The sequence below is a fragment of the Equus asinus genome, chromosome 5 (genome assembly GCF_041296235.1).
Source record: "Equus asinus isolate D_3611 breed Donkey chromosome 5, EquAss-T2T_v2, whole genome shotgun sequence".
Lineage (NCBI taxonomy): Eukaryota > Metazoa > Chordata > Mammalia > Perissodactyla > Equidae > Equus > Equus asinus.
In genome coordinates this window covers 35,666,751-35,683,382 of record NC_091794.1, presented here as the reverse complement: position 1 = coordinate 35,683,382, position 16,632 = coordinate 35,666,751, and the positions used below count along the sequence as shown (strand labels likewise).

At 46.1% G+C, this 16,632-nt stretch overlaps 1 protein-coding gene across 6 annotated transcripts in view; it reads right to left on the bottom strand.

Annotated features, from left to right (window-relative positions):
• The window catches only part of DGKG (diacylglycerol kinase gamma), a 188,176-nt gene extending 174,679 nt beyond the window's left edge, over positions 1-13,497 (bottom strand). For all 6 annotated transcript variants that reach the window (XM_044771245.2, XM_044771247.2, XM_044771248.2 and 3 more), the window contains exon 1: positions 13,180-13,497. The gene's annotated coding sequence lies outside the window, so the exon portion shown is untranslated. The remainder of the gene's footprint in view (positions 1-13,179) is intronic.
• Between the last annotated feature and the right edge of the window lie 3,135 nt (positions 13,498-16,632).

Genomic DNA, 16,632 nt, shown 5'->3' with positions numbered 1-16,632 from the left:
AAAAAAAATGGAAGAATATAGATTCTACAAACAGTGTGAGCATGCTATTAATCTTAGCCAAGAATCCAAATCATATTTTCAAATGATTTTAGAATAAAAATCACATTTAATCTCACCAACTATAACTACAATCAACATTTTGCTATAAAGTCTTTCTAGAATTTTCCCATGTATAAATGTATGCATTTCCTTTTCTAAAATTTTGAACTTCTTTTGATTTCTTTCTGATTTTTTTTTACTTACCAGTATATGGTGACCATTATTTGGAGTTATTAAACATTTTTCTACATAGAATATTGTTTTCCATGGCTACATTTTGTTGTATAAATGGACCATAATTTATTACTTGTCCCCCATGTTGTTATTTACTTTTTCTTATTGATTTCTAATGGTTGGAGACTATGACCTTTACTATGTCTGCTTTGAGGAACTTGCTGAGGTTCTATTTGTAACCTAATACAGAATTAATTTTTGTACATATTCCATGAGCCCTGGAAAAGAAATTTCATTCTCTGTATTTCAGGTATCAGGCAACATGTATTTTTTTCAATCGTATTCATTATATTACACAATTCCTGTATTTAAATTATTTCCTGTTTGTTTACTGGATATATGAAAGCCCAAGAGTGGCATTTTGAAATCTTTCCCCACTATTGTGTTTTGGATGCAGCGTTAATTTTGCCTCTATCAACATTTATCGAGGCATATATTTCCATGACAGTCCTGAGCCAACATCTGTACCAGTCTTCCTCTATTTTGTATGTGGGACCCTGCCACAGCATGGCTTGATGAGCGGTGTGTAGGTCTGCACCCAGGATCCGAACCTGTGAACCCCTGGCAGCCAAAGCAGAGCAAGTGAACTTAACTACTCTGCCACCAGGCCAGCCCCTCAGAACTAGCATTTTTAACCAGGACCCAGGGTGATTCTGGTGCAGGTGTACCACCTTTAAGAAATACGGCCTTATAAAGGGGAAATGAAGAATACTCATTTAACTCATACCCACTCCCTTAATTTTTATTGAAATAACCAAATTGATATATAAATATTTGAGGATATTTATTATAGTACTAAAAAACAAAAAAGGATCCCACTATAATCCACATCAGAAATTTAGACAACATTCCATGATAGAGTGTACACAAGAGTGATGTAAGGGAGAGCCTGACCTAGCCACAAGTCACAGGAGTGGAAGCAAAAGTTTGCCTGGAGATGAAAAGGAAGGGACTTCTAGAAGAATTTCACTACCATCTCTAAGTTAAGTTGGCAGCAAAGAATGGGAGAAAATATGTGCAAATCAAATATCTGAAAGGAGATTGATATTCAGAATATATAGAGAACTCCCAAAATTCAACAACAGTGAAACAAACAATTCAATTCAAAAATAGGCAAAGGATTTGAAAAACAGTTCTCCAAAGAAGATACACAAATGGCCAATAAGCACATGAAAAGATGCTCAACATCACTAATCATTAAGAAAATGCAAATCAAAACCACAATGAGATACCACTTCATATCTATGAGGACAGGTGTTATCAAGAAACAGAAACAGAAAATAACAAATGTTGCTCAAGATGGAGAGAAATTGGAACCCTTGTATACTGTTGGTGGGATTGTAAAATGGTGCAACCACGATGGAAAACAGTATCATAGTTCCTTAAAAAATTAAAAATGGAACACCATATGATCCAGCAATTCCACTTCTGGATATATACCCAAAAGAATTGAAAGCAAGGCTATGAAAAGACATATGGACACTCACGTTCATAGCAGCATTATTCACAATACCCAAAGGTGGAGGCAACCCAAGTATCCATAGGTAAATAAGTGCATAAGCAAAATGTGGTATATGCCTATAATAGAATATTATTTAGCCTTAAAAAAGAATGAAATCCTAACACTTGCTACTGCATGAATAACCTTGAAGACATTACGCTGACTGAAATGAGCCCGTCACAAAAGGACAAGTACAGTATGATTCCACTCATATGAGGTATATCGAATAGTCAAGTTCATAGAGACGGAAAGTAGAATGATAGTTGCAAGGGGCTGGAGGAAGGGGAGAATGGGGTGTTATCATTTAGCGGTACAGAGTTTCAGTTTTGCAAGATGGAAAAAGTTCTGTGGATGGACGTTGGTGGTGGTTGCACAACAATGTGAATGTACTTAATGCCACTGAACTATACACTTAAAAATGGCTAGAATGGTAAATTTCATGTTATACATATTTTACCACCATTTTGAAAGGTAAATATATATTTAAGTGGCAGGGGCTGTAGAAGTGCTGGTGGGTAGGTGATGGGAAACACACCTCAATCACCTTAGCGCCTCCTCGGACAGGCCTTGGCCAGCACACGGGGCAATGAGCCGTGGGACTCGCTCTCAGTCAACACATGGCGGAAGTTCATGAAAACAATATTCAGTAGTCCAAAAGTAGGGAGATATCTAAGAATGTAAAACTAATGTCTCCCTATAGAATAGACACTATAAAAAAAAAGAGAAACCAAGGCCAGCAATGATCTCTTGCAAATAACGAAGGTTCACTCAGAAGTCATAGCAGGTGATTCTTACATCTTTTGATAGGTATATTAGTTATGTAACTCAGAGAAGTGTGGTAGATAGTGTTTGTAAGCACAGGATATTTGACAGAATTTCTCAGGAGCCTTGCAGGTACGAGGGAGAAATACCTGTTGAATGCAAAGACAGGGATGATGTGCAAGCAAGACCGTAGCTGGAGTGCAGTGTCCAGTGTAGGTTCTGAGACTTTAAAGTGGTTTTTAGAGGAACTGTGATAGAGTCATAGGAGATTTGTCAGAGGAGCTAAGGAATTAAAAATCTGTAATTTGAGGAATCACTGAGAGAAATTATTGTTTAGCAATGGTGCTTAACTCTGATGAACATTCGTGTCACTTGGGGACCTTTAGAAAAATACTCAAGCCGAGGCCCTGACCTCAGACCAATTAAATTAGCATCTCCCGGGTTGGGACCCACAACTGGTATTTTTGCAAAGCTCCCCAGGTGATTTTAATGCTCAACCAGTGTTGAGAACCACTGGTCTAGAGAAGAGGACCACGTTTAAAACTGTGTGAACCTCTAATGTAGAAGAAGAATACAAGTGTTTCTCTAAAAACTCTCACGCTTGACCATTCACCCAACAGAAGTGGACATTGGTCTGAGTCAGCAAATGGCTATTGGCACAGCTTGCCTGTCAAGCCCAGACCCTTAATGCTGTGAGAAGTTTCCTCCCCTTGTTAAAGAGACATGAATCTCCTTGACACGGATTTTTCAGATACTGGCAATACATGTATCAAGATAAATGAAAATTAACTCTCCCATGATCTCATTGGGTCTTGTGGTTTCACCTACCACTTATACTGATGACTCCCTAATCTGGATCTCTGGCCACATAGCTCATATCAACCGCATCTCCATCTGGATCTCTCCCTGACATCACAAATTTAGCATGCCCTGAACTGAACTCATTCTCTAACCCCACTCTTGCTCTTGTTCCTTGATTCTCTTGGTCAATGGGACCACTATCCTCCCAGGTACACAAAGTAGAAGCCTGGGAACTACCCTTGGTTCCTCTGCCTCTCTCACGACCATCACATTCCCTTAATCACCAGCTATTCCCTGGCTCTGTCCCTCCTTCCATCTGTATTACCTTGTTCAGCCCTCATATTACCTAAATTCCCACAAAAGCCTCCCAATGGGCAGCCTTGCTTCTTGCTTCTCCCCTCCTAACACTGCAGCTGGAGGGACTGTTCTAATGTTAAAATCTGACCATGTCAGTTTCCACTTAGAATTTCTCAGTGGCCTCCTACTGTCTATGAGAAAAGATCCATACTCTTTAACTAGACAGACAAGACCCTCCTACTCATATTTCCAGACTTATCCCCTATCAAAATTTTTTTATTGCAGTAACATTGGATTATAACATTATATAGCTTTCAGATGTACATTGTAATATATTTCGAATTCTATGTAGATTACATCATGTTTACCACCCAAAAACTAATTATAGTTCATCACCTCACATGTGAGCCTAATCACCCCTTTTGCCCTCCCCCTCCCCCCTTCCCCTATGGTAACCATCAATCCAATCTCTGTTGCTATGTGTTTGTATGTCATTGTTTTTATCTTCTACTTATGAATGAGATCATATGGTATTTGACTTTCTCCCTCTGACTTATTTCACTTAGCATAATACCCTCAAGTTCCATCCATGCTGTCACAAATGGCCGGATTTCATCATTTCTCATGGCTGAGTAGTATTCCATTATATGTGTCCACCTCTGTGGGGCAGGGCCTGTGTGAGGACCAGGTGAACTGTGGAAGGCATTGGTGGAGAGGTGGGGGCCTCTGCAGTGGGGCATTGGGGTATGCTCTAGGTGGTTGGGATGTATTCATGGACCAGGACTGTGTTGACGGTGTGTGTGGTCCTGTGGGGGGTGAGGCTTATCTGTGGCAGAACACCTGTGCTTCACAAATAGCCATAAAAAGGATCAGCCCCACCTTCCAAAACCTGAAACAACTGAGTGCTCCTATGCCTAGGGCCAGCCCCATTCAGCTGCCCTCCTAAGAGAACTGACAACAGCCTTGTAGGCCTGAGGCCTATAGCAACTGTAAGGCCCTGAGCCCAGCAACCAGCTAGATTGGGTACTTACCCAATTAACAGGAAAACTGCAACAGGAGTGTGCTGTTAGACCTTGTAGCCAACAGTGCTGAGGTTCCCCAAACCAGATTTACAAACAGCTCGCCAGGGAAGGAAAGACCCCATCACTTCTTGACTCACAGTCTTTGCTCCAGCAACACTGAACTGTAGCCAGCCCTGTGGTCCAGTGGTTAAGATTCATCACTCTCACCACCACATCCTGGGTTTATTTCCCGGTAAGGGAATCACATCACCCATCTGTTGGTTGTCATGCTGTGGCTGCTGTGTGTTGCTGTGATGCTGAAAGCTATGCCACCAGTATTTCAAATACCAGCAGAGTCACCGATGATGGACAGGGTTCAGCGGAGCTTCCAGACTAGACAGACTAGGAAGAAGGACCTGGCCACCCACCTCCAAAAAAACTGACCATGAAAACCCTATGAAGAGCAGTGGAGCATTGTCCAATATAGCACCAGAAGGTGAGAGGATGGAGCAAAGAGACAAGGCAGGGTTCAGCTGTGCTGTGCACAGAGTTGCTGGAAGTTGATTCTGACTCCAAGCCACTAACAGGAACAACATTGAACTCTAGACAAGAACTGCCTCTGAGCCTTTGCTTACACTGTTCCCTCTACCTAGAATGTATTACCCATACTTCTTCACTTACTTCCATCCAACTTAAATTTGATGAGACCTCAGGATGGGGAGTGTGGAGAACTGGGTGAGAGGATCCATTTTGAGTGGCTCTCAAGGATTCTGGAAGAAGCATTCTGGTCCTCTGGGAAATTGAGAGAGCTTTCCCTAGCTCTTTCACTTTAATTGAAAGGCAGGGTCATGGGGGCAGCTGGTAAAGTGCTCTAGGCTGCTGTCCCAGAGCAGAGAGGCGGAGAAATGCGTCAAGGAATGAAAACATTTGGGCCAAAAAATTTTAAGCATTTCAGCATCTAAGGGTCAAAGTGGCCTTGCTGACCTCTGGCCACTTGGAACTTTCACACCAAATCAGCCATCAGGTAAGTGAAAACTCGGTCCCTATGTATATGACACTGATTATGCCTTAAGCGAGGGGACAACTCTCCATGCAGACCACACCGAAAGGAGTGATGGGCCCAAATGATTAGCTGGGCAGGTAACTCTGGGAGTTGTCGGCAGCTGTGTGGCCACTGAGTTTTATCTTTCATTTTATTCTTGCCATAATAGAGTCTTCTAGATCACAACCTCTGCTTTGGAGAAATTACATTGGTGACATTCATGCTGCCTGTCTCACACCTATGATTAGAATCAGGAGAGATCATGGACATGAATACATTGTTATCTTCTAAGTGTGGTACACATGTAAAGGATGGCTACTATTATTGTGATGTTTATTATTTTTTAAAAAGTCTTTTCTTACTTGAACCCTTCCTTTCTGTGTCCCTGTCCTTCCTTGGAGATCTTTTTGCTGAATTTCCCACTTGGAAAATGAGCTCTCTCCTTTCTCCTTTCAAATAATGATGCCAGAAAAGAATCTTTAATTTTCACTGAGGCATCAATGATTTAAGAGGTTCATTCCAAGACAACAAATGGACATTTCTGCAGAAAAGAAAGCCTTAGGCTTCTTCAGAATTGAAGATGAAAAGAAGGAGTTATGCCCTGGAGAAAGCACTGGGGAAGAGTGGGAGACCTTGGTTCCTGTCCTTGCTGTGGAATCCCAGGCAAGGTGCTTCCTCTTTAGATGGAGGATTCCTCATTTTGAAGAGGAAGGCCAAGGACCAGATGCTCTCTTGGCTCCTTCCCTGATCTCATTTTCAGTTATGCTAAGGACACTTAGATCTGCCTCAAATTAATACAAGACTTTTGGTCTAATTGAATAATATCCCAGGGTGCTAAGACAACATGCAATAGAGATCTCCTTAATCTGTTCAGATTGACAGAGTAAGGAAGCCACTACCACCACCACCACTGTTGCCATCATTATCACCACTACTACCACCACCACCACTATCACCACCACCACCACTATCACCACTATCACCACAATCACCCCTACCACCTCGCATCACCCATCACCACTATCACCACCATCACCACTATCACTACCATCACCACTACCACCACCCCCCATCACCACCATCACCACTATTGACACCATCAACCCTACCACCCTCCATCACCACCACCACCCTCCATCACCACCATCACCACTATCACCACCACTACCACTATCACTACCATCACCACTTACCACCACCATCACTATCACCACCACCACTGCCACCACCATCACCATCACTACTGCCACTATCACCATCACACTACCACCACTACCATTATCCCACCACCACTGCCATCACCACCAATGACCACTACCACCACCATCACCATGATCACCATCAACCACCACCACCATCATCACCACTACCACTACCACCATCATCACCACCACTATTACCACCACCACCACCAATCACCATCATCATCAACTGTTACCACGTCCACCACCATCTTCATCCATCACTACTACCACCATTACCACCAACTACCACTACCACCATCACCACCACCACCATCACTACCACTATCATCACTATCGTTATCACCACTACACCACCATCACACCACAACCATCACCATTACCATTATCACCACTAGCACCATCACCACTACCACCATCCACTATCACCACCACCACCACGATTACCATTACCACCATGATTACCACCATCACCACTAACCACTGCTATCACCACGCACCACCACCAATGTCACTACAACCATCGCTATCACCATTATCACCATCATCATCACCATCACTACCACCACCACCATCATCCTCATGGCAAATACAGTTCTATTTTTTAAAATGGGAAGTATTACTTACTTAACCTGAGGGGTTGATGTTAATCCCAGGAAACATCCTGGAATATGATATTGAGCTTTTAGGACTAAAGTTATGATCTTTAGGAACCAACATGGGTTAAACTTCTAATTTATGTCAGACTAACAAAATTGCCTCTCTTTTATAATAACATTATTGGGCAGGCAGATCAGGGAAATACCAGTGATAAAGAGTGTCTGGACTTTATCAAGAATCTGATAAGATTCCTCTGATAGGCTCTTGAAAAAGATGAAGAAATATGGGCTGAATGATAGAATAAGAAGTTGAATAAATTTTCTGACAGAGTGCTTTTTAGTTATTGAATTAACATCTGTCTTTCAGGAGCATATAGTAGAATGCTGCAGAATCCTGTAATGTTTATCATTTTTATCCATGACTTAGTTGAAGGGGTCATGCTCATTAGAGTTGGGCATGAAGGGAAGCCAGCAACATTTGGGTCCAGGCAGCATCTGTACAAGCATGGAGGGGGGTGGGCGGGAGATACAGTTAGAGAGGAAGTTTAAAAGAGAGTTGGGTTTTTTCCAGTTGATACTTAACACAACAGGTGTTAGTAGTAGACATTCTTAATTCATCTTTAAGATTTTTAACAGAAATATGGAATACGAGTGAAGGAAGCGATGAACCCTACTTGGTGCTGATCAGCCCTCCCTTGAAATTTGTGTTTTATTCACTAAGAATAAAGAAATTAGAGAAAACTTGGGTAAGAGTGATAATGATAGTGAGGATGCTTGAGCCAATGGCCTATGAGGCAGGATGGAGCAGTGGAAAGGGCACTGGCCAGGGAGTTTGAGCCAGGTTAGGCCATTAATTGGCTATGAGATCCTAACAAAACTAGTATTTCTCTCTGGAGCTGATGACAGGCCTCCCTGTCATCATGAAGAGGGCTGTGGCTGGCTGGCCTGCTCTCCTAGGTTTTGGCCCTCTGCTCTGGCCACACTATGAGTGGGTTTCTTTCTCGCTACCTCACCCATCCAGGGACAAGGCCTCTTGAGCCCCCAGGCAAAATTTTACATTCTTGATGTGCCATTAATATTCACAAATTATGCCAATTATTTCCCTTGGGAAGCCTTCAAAAGTACCCTTTTCCTGACTTCTGGGAAGCCAAGATGATGGCAACTCGCATAGACATTACCACACCTGACATTTATCGACTCAGTAAAGAAAAAGGCCTAAGTGAATATGCTTTGAAATCATAGGAGCCTGAGTTAAAACTCAGCCTCTTCTACCAGCTTTGAAACCACTTACTTAAACTTTCTGAGACTCAGTTTCCTTATCTGTGAAATAAAGTTAATACCAGGCTCATAGTGATGTGAATATTAAGTGAGATGGTGTGTGTACAAAATACAGCACAGTATGGGCCAAAAAGTAGGTGCCTAATAAATAGTACAGCGAATGTTACTATTGCATTTATTACCACCATCCCTCCACTTTCTTTCTCCCCTCTTCTGCAATGATAGAAATGTTCTACAGTGCATTCTCCAATATGGTAGCCAGAAGCTGTTTGTGGCATTTCAGTGCTAGAAATGTGACCGGTGGGACTGAGGAACTGAATTTTAAATTTTATTTAATTTTAATGAATTAAATGAAAATGGAAATAGTCCCACGTGGAAATAGACAGCACAGCTCCGGACACCTTTCAGGTACATTTCTGAGATGGACCAGTTTGAGAAGGATAAAAATGCATCTACAGAGAAATGTACATAAAGCACCCAGGACAGTACTTGGACAATTCTCTTATTTGTTCACTTGTCACATTTAATTGTCTATTGTGCATTGTCCACTGTGTCTGATTGTGCATACGTACTATCTCAGGTGCTGGGGTACAGTGCCAACTGTAGCTTCAGGGAGCTCACAGTCGAGTGGGGGCTACCCTGATAAGTGATTTCAACCGTGGTGAGGTAAGTGTATGCACAGCTGCTACAGGTGCAGCTGAGAGAGGTCTCTAACCCAGATAAGCAGTTGTGCAGCACTTCCCAGAAGGATGTTTTAAGACCTGAGCAGAGTCTTGAATAAGTGGATCTCATGGTGGGGCCTCAAATGATACTTATTCCATTTACAATAACAGCTTATATTCCAGGGCTCCTAAGCCCACTGCTGGTGGCAGAGGTGGCTATGAGGCAAATGTGGCACTAGGGAAAACTCACAGCTAGGGTCAATTTGTTTTCTTTGCAAATTTCCCCTTTGTGTCTTTTTGTATTGCCTGACTCAATTTCTCGTCTCTGGCCACATTTTCTTCACCCGAGGACATTCTTTTGATAATATGTATAACCTTACTTTTTATTGTTTTACTAGTAGTCACTAACCACAAGTGATTTTGGTGGGCAGGGGTGCTGATGAACTCTGTCACATATAAGGTGACACCAGCTCCCACTGTGGCTTGGTTGTGGAATTCTGATACTTGGTGTGAACAAACAGCTCTGTGAATAAGGTCAGTATGTGAAGAAGCAGTTGCTGATTGGTTGGGCTGGCTGAACTGCCTGTGGTAGCCGACGCGCGTTCATAGGAGTAGGGGCTGTTCTACTTACTTGAGTGGAGAAGTACGATGTTATGCCCATTTATACATTTTACACAATAGCTTGATTTGTTCAGAGTTAATATGTGACATCTAGCCAGAAAATTCTGCAACTGACACTTGCTCACATAAAAACAGGTACAGCTTTATATTGTATGATTTTCTTAATCACACTTAGGTATATAAAGCTGGATGCTATGTGTGATTCCTTCCCCCCGTGAGGCCAGGGGGATGCTCAAGGGGTCCGGCTTGGTCCTGTGAGGCCCTCATCTATTTGAGTCCCTGGAGGTCACCTGCTTTGACTGTGACAGAGTTGTCTCTGGTGGATGGAAGTGTAAATTGCGTAGCCTTTTCGAAAAGTGGCTTGTCGTATATATCAGGAGCCTTCAAACATTCATGCCCTTTGGCCCAGTAATTCTACTTCTGGGAATCCATCCAAGGGAAGTATTTGGAAATGTGTGCAGCAAAGACTTTTCTCAGGGATGTTGTGCAGTTATTTGTAGCTGCTAAAGACAGGAAACAACTTCAATGACTAACAGTGTAATAACAGGCAGCCATGAAAATGATGTTCATGAAGGAGTTTTGCTGCAATACTAATGAAGAAAAAATGCAGAGAAGCAATAGCTACAGAGGCTAAGCAACCACCTAGGAGTCAGACAGGCTGGGTTTGAATCCCAGCTCTGTTGCTTACCAGCTGTGTGCCACTTGCCAGCTGTGTGACTTGGACAAGTCACCCGAACTCAGTGGGGTTGGTAATGATATTTGCCTCAGAAGGACTTATGAGGATTAAGTGATACAGTGAATATAAAATACTTAACACCTGCAAAGTGCATTTATTAGGTACTCAATAAATGTTGGTTATGGATTGTAGATTTCAAGGCATAAAAACAGACGGAAAGGAAATATGCCAATATTATATTAACAGGGTGGAATTGGGGGTGGTGGAATTGTGGGCGGTTTGTTTGATTCTTTGAAAACTTTTCAACTTCCTAAATTTTCTGCATTCAACATGAATCACTTTTATACAAAAAGAGTAAATCATAATGATGTAATACAATAAGATATATTTTTAAAAAGAGTTTTACCACAACAAAGGGGCACTTCCCTTCTCTCTTCCCCGTTCCCTTCCAGGAGAGGAGCTGGAGCAGCCTCCTCCGGGGATCAGCAGGAGAGGGAAGGGCCGCTGCTTTACGGCTTCTTCCCCTGGCAGAGCCCCGCACGTGCACAGCTGGGAGTGCACGGTTGGCGGGATCCTCTGCCACCTGTTGAAGGTGCTGTGCGGCGAGTTGGAACGGATGTCCTGAGGAGTTTGTTCTATCTCTGAGAGTCTAGGTTCCAGGACGCTCTGATGTTATATCAACCCCATGTGTTGGTTGATCTGAATCAAACACTGACATAAAATTGTAAGGTGGGAAAGACTCATATACTTTCTCCTCACCCCCAGACTCCTCCTAGGAAAATGCCTGTAATAACTCCTCAGTGCTATACGTAAGCTTTAAGGGTGATTGGCAAAGAAAAGACAGACCAGGGGTACAACAAGGAAGTTAGCTTAGTTGCAGCCACTTTATTTAGTGAGTATAATTTATATTCAGAACCAGACTCTCGGGCAAATACGGCCCTTTTTAACGATAAATGGCGAAGTCCCTTCGCACGTTAGGACATATCCCTGGATGAGAGAGGCATAAAGCACAAAGGTACGGAGGGGTGGAGGGGGGTGTACGTGTGCGCGCGCCCGCGTGTTTACATATGTGTGTACGTGACCAAACAGCGATGACATTTGCCTCCTACGATTTAATGTCCTTCATCGACAACGAGGGTGCCCTGTGCTCCAGCAAGTAACTCCGCCGGCAGTATTTTAAACAAAGAATCCCAGGCACCGAAATAACCAAATCGTTCCTCCAGTTCAAATCCGAGGGCCAGTTCCCGGCCCCGGGACCGCTGCCCTCATCAATGACTGCCCCTGGTCCACATCTCCAGACTCAAGTTGCGTTCCCCCCAGCCCGCGAAATGAAAAAACGATAAGCAGCCGTCCCAGGCCCTTCTCCGGACAGCGAGGTCATCGTATGCTAATGAAGCCGGGGGAGACAGCCTCGCCGCCCGGCCTGCGAGCGCGTCCGTGGCTTCGCAGCGCTCCCGCGCGCCACTGCGGCGCAGCCACAAATCTCTGCACGCTATTCTGACCCCCCCGCCCCGCGCCGGGGCAGGGTGAGCGAGAGGGCATGGGTGACGGGGGAGGGTCTTGCCCGCCACTCTAAGTTTTGCAGCTGGATCGCTTACGTTTGGGAGACGCCTCCTCTCTCCTGTCCCATGCCTTCCATTGCAGAGATGGCAGGGATGGGGACGGCGCATCGGAATCACCTGTAGGGCTTTTTCCGAACTCCACAGGCCCCCTCCCCAAATTCTAGTCCACTCGTCCAGAGGAAGAGACTCTCAGAATATGCAGGGTGAGGTGGATTGGTGGTGTTCCATAAACCCAACAGGTGATATTAGATGCGCGCCCCTCAAGACACAAACACGCACACTCACGGACACACATCTTGCGACTCCGAGACCAAACAGGTCAGCTTTATATTCTCTCCCCCACCCTCCTCTCCTTCCCTGGCTTGTATTTGTCAAGGTGGCCGCGTTCTCGTCAGCTTCCCTTTAAGCTCCTCTAGCCCAGGGGCTTTGTAGAGTGCCCGAAAGTCCTGGAGCCCCGCGGGACGGTCACAGGCTTTGGCGGCCAGACGTTAAGAAAAGTGTCCCCCTCTCCTTGCCGCCCTTGTGCACCGGAGCGCGAACTGGATACAAGTCGCCAAGGTAAGTCTAGAAGGGGAGAAATCTGACCAGTTGCTTCAACAAACTGCCTGGAGCAAAGCTGCCTCCCGCCCGCACACCTTCGAGATTCGGAAGGTCCTCCCAATTGAAGAGGGAGCTGGTGCCCCACCCTGTGCCGCTCCCCGTGCCCTCGCCCTTCCAGGGGAGGATCTCCTCCTGCAGGGGCTTTGCGGCAGGTGGCACCATCAGGGTGGGCGCAGTGGCCCCGGCTGCAGCTCCTTCCCCTAGCCACGGGACTGGTTCCCGCTCCGCCCTCCTTTCCCAAGTTGCTGCAGCCCGCGCCCCCGAGCCCGAAACCCTCTTGGCTGCGCCGGCAGCTGTCTTACCTCACCAGGCAACACTTGGTTGCGCGGTTCCCGGAGCGCTCCTTCCTCGGGGCTTATTCCCTTACTTGGGAGGAAAGAGGAACCAAGAGACAGAAGGGGGACCGAAGCTGGCGTCTGGGCGTCTTCCCGCCCGCGCAGCCCTCTCGGGGAGGGGGATGGCAGCCCGAGTCGGCGCCGCGCAGCTCGGGCGGCCCGGTTGGGGTCCGGCAGCCCTGGGGGCTTCCGCTTGCTCCGGAATCCGCGGCTCCAAAGCAGCCTGTGTCGGCTGCCCGCTACTACGGCACTGCGGCGCCCTGCCCGTAGCAGCTTGGTAAGTCTAGCTGCCACTCTCACCGCGGAGCCCTGCCCCCGGGCGCAGAGCCCGCCCCTGCCACACACCCGTGCGCGCGCATACACACGCGCCACACACGAACACGGGCGCGCGCACACGCACGCACACACATGGATGCGGATCGGCTCAGTGGGAACCCGTGCCCTTTGGTGCAACTTGACCACAGGCATCGTTCACTTTTAGGGCTTCAGTTTGGGAGGAGAAGTTAGAGGCTTAGGGTTTCAGAGAGGATGCAGCAGTGGTGGGCTCTGTAGGGCGCCAGAGGCCAGCTGACTCCGGGCACGGAGGAAAACTCTTTGACAAATAAAATACCCATGGGCATTTCCACATCTCAACCAGGCCTAGGCTCCCTTATCTCGACCTAATCAGAGAAAAAAATAAAAATAAAAAACCAACAAGTTGTCTCTGCTTCCCAGGAACTCAGTGTCTCTAGCATCGAAATCACGGTCCCTGCCCAGAGTCAGATTTCTGACAACTCTGACTCTGGTGGCAGGAAATTGGTGGCTGTTCAATCTGAAAAGATTTCCCCCTCCGCAGGTACGGTGGGGACCGTGGTAGCCCACCAGAGCTGGACTCTGATCCCGTGGATCAGGTCTCAGGACTGAACGTTGTTAATTCCGTCTCCTTTGCATTTAGGTGACCATGGACTGTTTTCCTGCACAGCAAACAGACCACTTATTATTTTAAAAATGTAGATAAGCACGGAAAAGGGTCTCAGGGTGATGGGCAAGGAAGGGACGACAAGTAACATTGGACAAGGCACCATCACTTATTGCTGCTTCTCTTTCCATGACGTGCATGTCCACATGGGGTGGTGATGGTGACACTTTCTCAGGCATGTCACACCAGCAGGATGACTTCTGTCCATTTCACACCACATTTAGAGTTTGGACTCTCATCTGTAAAATATGTGGAGTTTACCAGTTTTCACAGCTGAGAATTCTTTTCCGCCAGCAGGCTGTGAAGGTCGCCAGGTCAGGACTGCAGCCAAGAAAAGCTTTCTGCAGATGCAGAGGCGCCAAGGGGCCCTGGGTGTCTGGGCATTTGGGGAAGAAGCCTCAGTCATGAATGTCAGACAGCCCTGAGGACACTGATGGTCAGTGTCCATGTTGGGCCATCTGCAGGCAGGCTGATGGGACAGAGAAGGAACTGAGGCTCAGAGATTTCTCCAAGGTTCCACATGGCAATGAATGCAGAGCCAGTACCAGGACCCCATGTTCACACTTCATGCTGCCATTCACCATCCATACTTCATTCTTTCAGCCTGGGTTGGTTCTCGAAGTTTCCTTCAGCTAGACTGAAATCATCCTGGTGAGGGTGCTCTCAAAGGTCTTCTTTTGTCTTCTCTTTTTCCCCTTTCACTCACTGACTCATTCATTTCACGAGCATCTACTATGTTCCTACTATGTCTTCAGGCACTTTCCCCTGACTTGAGTCCTGGGCCTTACTTGGGAAGAAAGAGGAACAAAGAGACAGAAAGGGCTTAGAACTGCCCCAGTCCGTGGTGGAGGGGAAGGCTGCTCACAGGCTTACTGGATATATTTTCACTGTGCTAAGTGCTAATCACATTCTCTATGGAGGAAAACACACTCACACACATGTCACAAGGAAAACGTTCTTGCTCTGTCTATTCCTGACTCCTTTGAAAGAAGCCGAAACTGAGGGAGAGCTTATATTTGTCTGGGCATCACGATGGGTTTGGGGATACATGCTTGCAGGTAGGGGTTGGGGTAACATTGGGTTCTTTTGCCTGTTAGAACAGGAAGGAAATAAGTTGGATGAGAGGAGTGGGAAGACATGCAGAAATAGAGTGTGGAGATTCCACTTGCCTGGGAGGCACTGAGGAAGAGTAACAAGAGAGAAACTCCCAGGACGGTGCTGCCAAGCAAGGATTTGGAGAACAGAGTGCTTGCCAAGACTGGCAAATAGTTTACTGTAGGGTGAGCTATGAAGGCCCTGCTCTCCACCCTTCCTATGAAATAAGTCATTTGTAAAGGTTATATTGTTCCCCAGTTTGTTTGTGAGTGGATTTCTTTGGAGACTCAGGGTGGTGCTGAGTTCAGCATCTGGGTTGATACAGGGTGAGTACAGAGAAGCCTGTGTGGACAGAAGGCTTAAAGACAGCTGGCCACTGGGTTACGTGCTCATAACAGGTAGGAAAAGGGTTGTGACAGAGGTCAAAGCAATGTGGAGGGCAGGGAAGGCTGTGATGGCAGGAATCACCAAGAAGAACAGTTGTGTTGATTGAGACATCATGGAGGAGGGGAGGATGGGGATGCGATTCAAAAGGGCAAGGGGGATCTGACACACACATCAGCAGGACAAGGGCACTCGAAGCTAAGGGGAAGAAGAAGCACAGAAGGATGACAACTCATGGTGAGTTCTGGGCCTTCCCAGTAGAAGGAATGCAGGTTGGGACCATATTATAGAGGGACCCCAAGTCCCCTGCCAGCAGTGTAGTCTTCAAGCTCAGGGTATTGAGGAGCCACTGAAAGCTGTGCACTTTTTATTGTTCTTGCTTGTTTTTGACAGAGAAGGGGCTGGGAAACAAGCTGGGGAGACCCTGATACCAGCTTCCCCGCTTTAGGCCTTCCCCATCAGAATGGAGAGAGGAGAGGGCTGTGCGGAGAGCCATCTTGTTGCTGCCCTCATGAGGAGCCAGCGCCCAGTGGTGCAGGCAGCTCACTGTGCAGGGCGCCCAGCTGAGGGCCTGATGTCTCGCCCACGCTCCAGTAGCTCAGCCATGCAGCCTGGTAGGGCCGTGTCTGCCTGGAGGAAGGGGCGCCTTTTCTCTAGTTTGCACAGAGACTTGGCTTGGGCTGACAGAGGCCCTGGCTGCTCAACTCTGTCTTTGAAAAGGCTGAAGCCACAATGAAACAAGTGAGGATTTATTGAGCATTTGCTGTATGTGCAAATGCAAGGTAGGAAAGAGTCTTAAGTCAGGAGAAGCTGTGAGCCTGAGCATGTCTCTGTTCTTTGGTGACTCTCCAAGACGCACTATAGGGTACAGAGGAGGAAGCTTACTTCCTCCCATCAGAACCTTTGCAATCCATGTGGGCTATAAAACAAACATTCAAAACAGTTAAGGAGCAATAAAAGACAATATAAAACCAAGTGCCAAA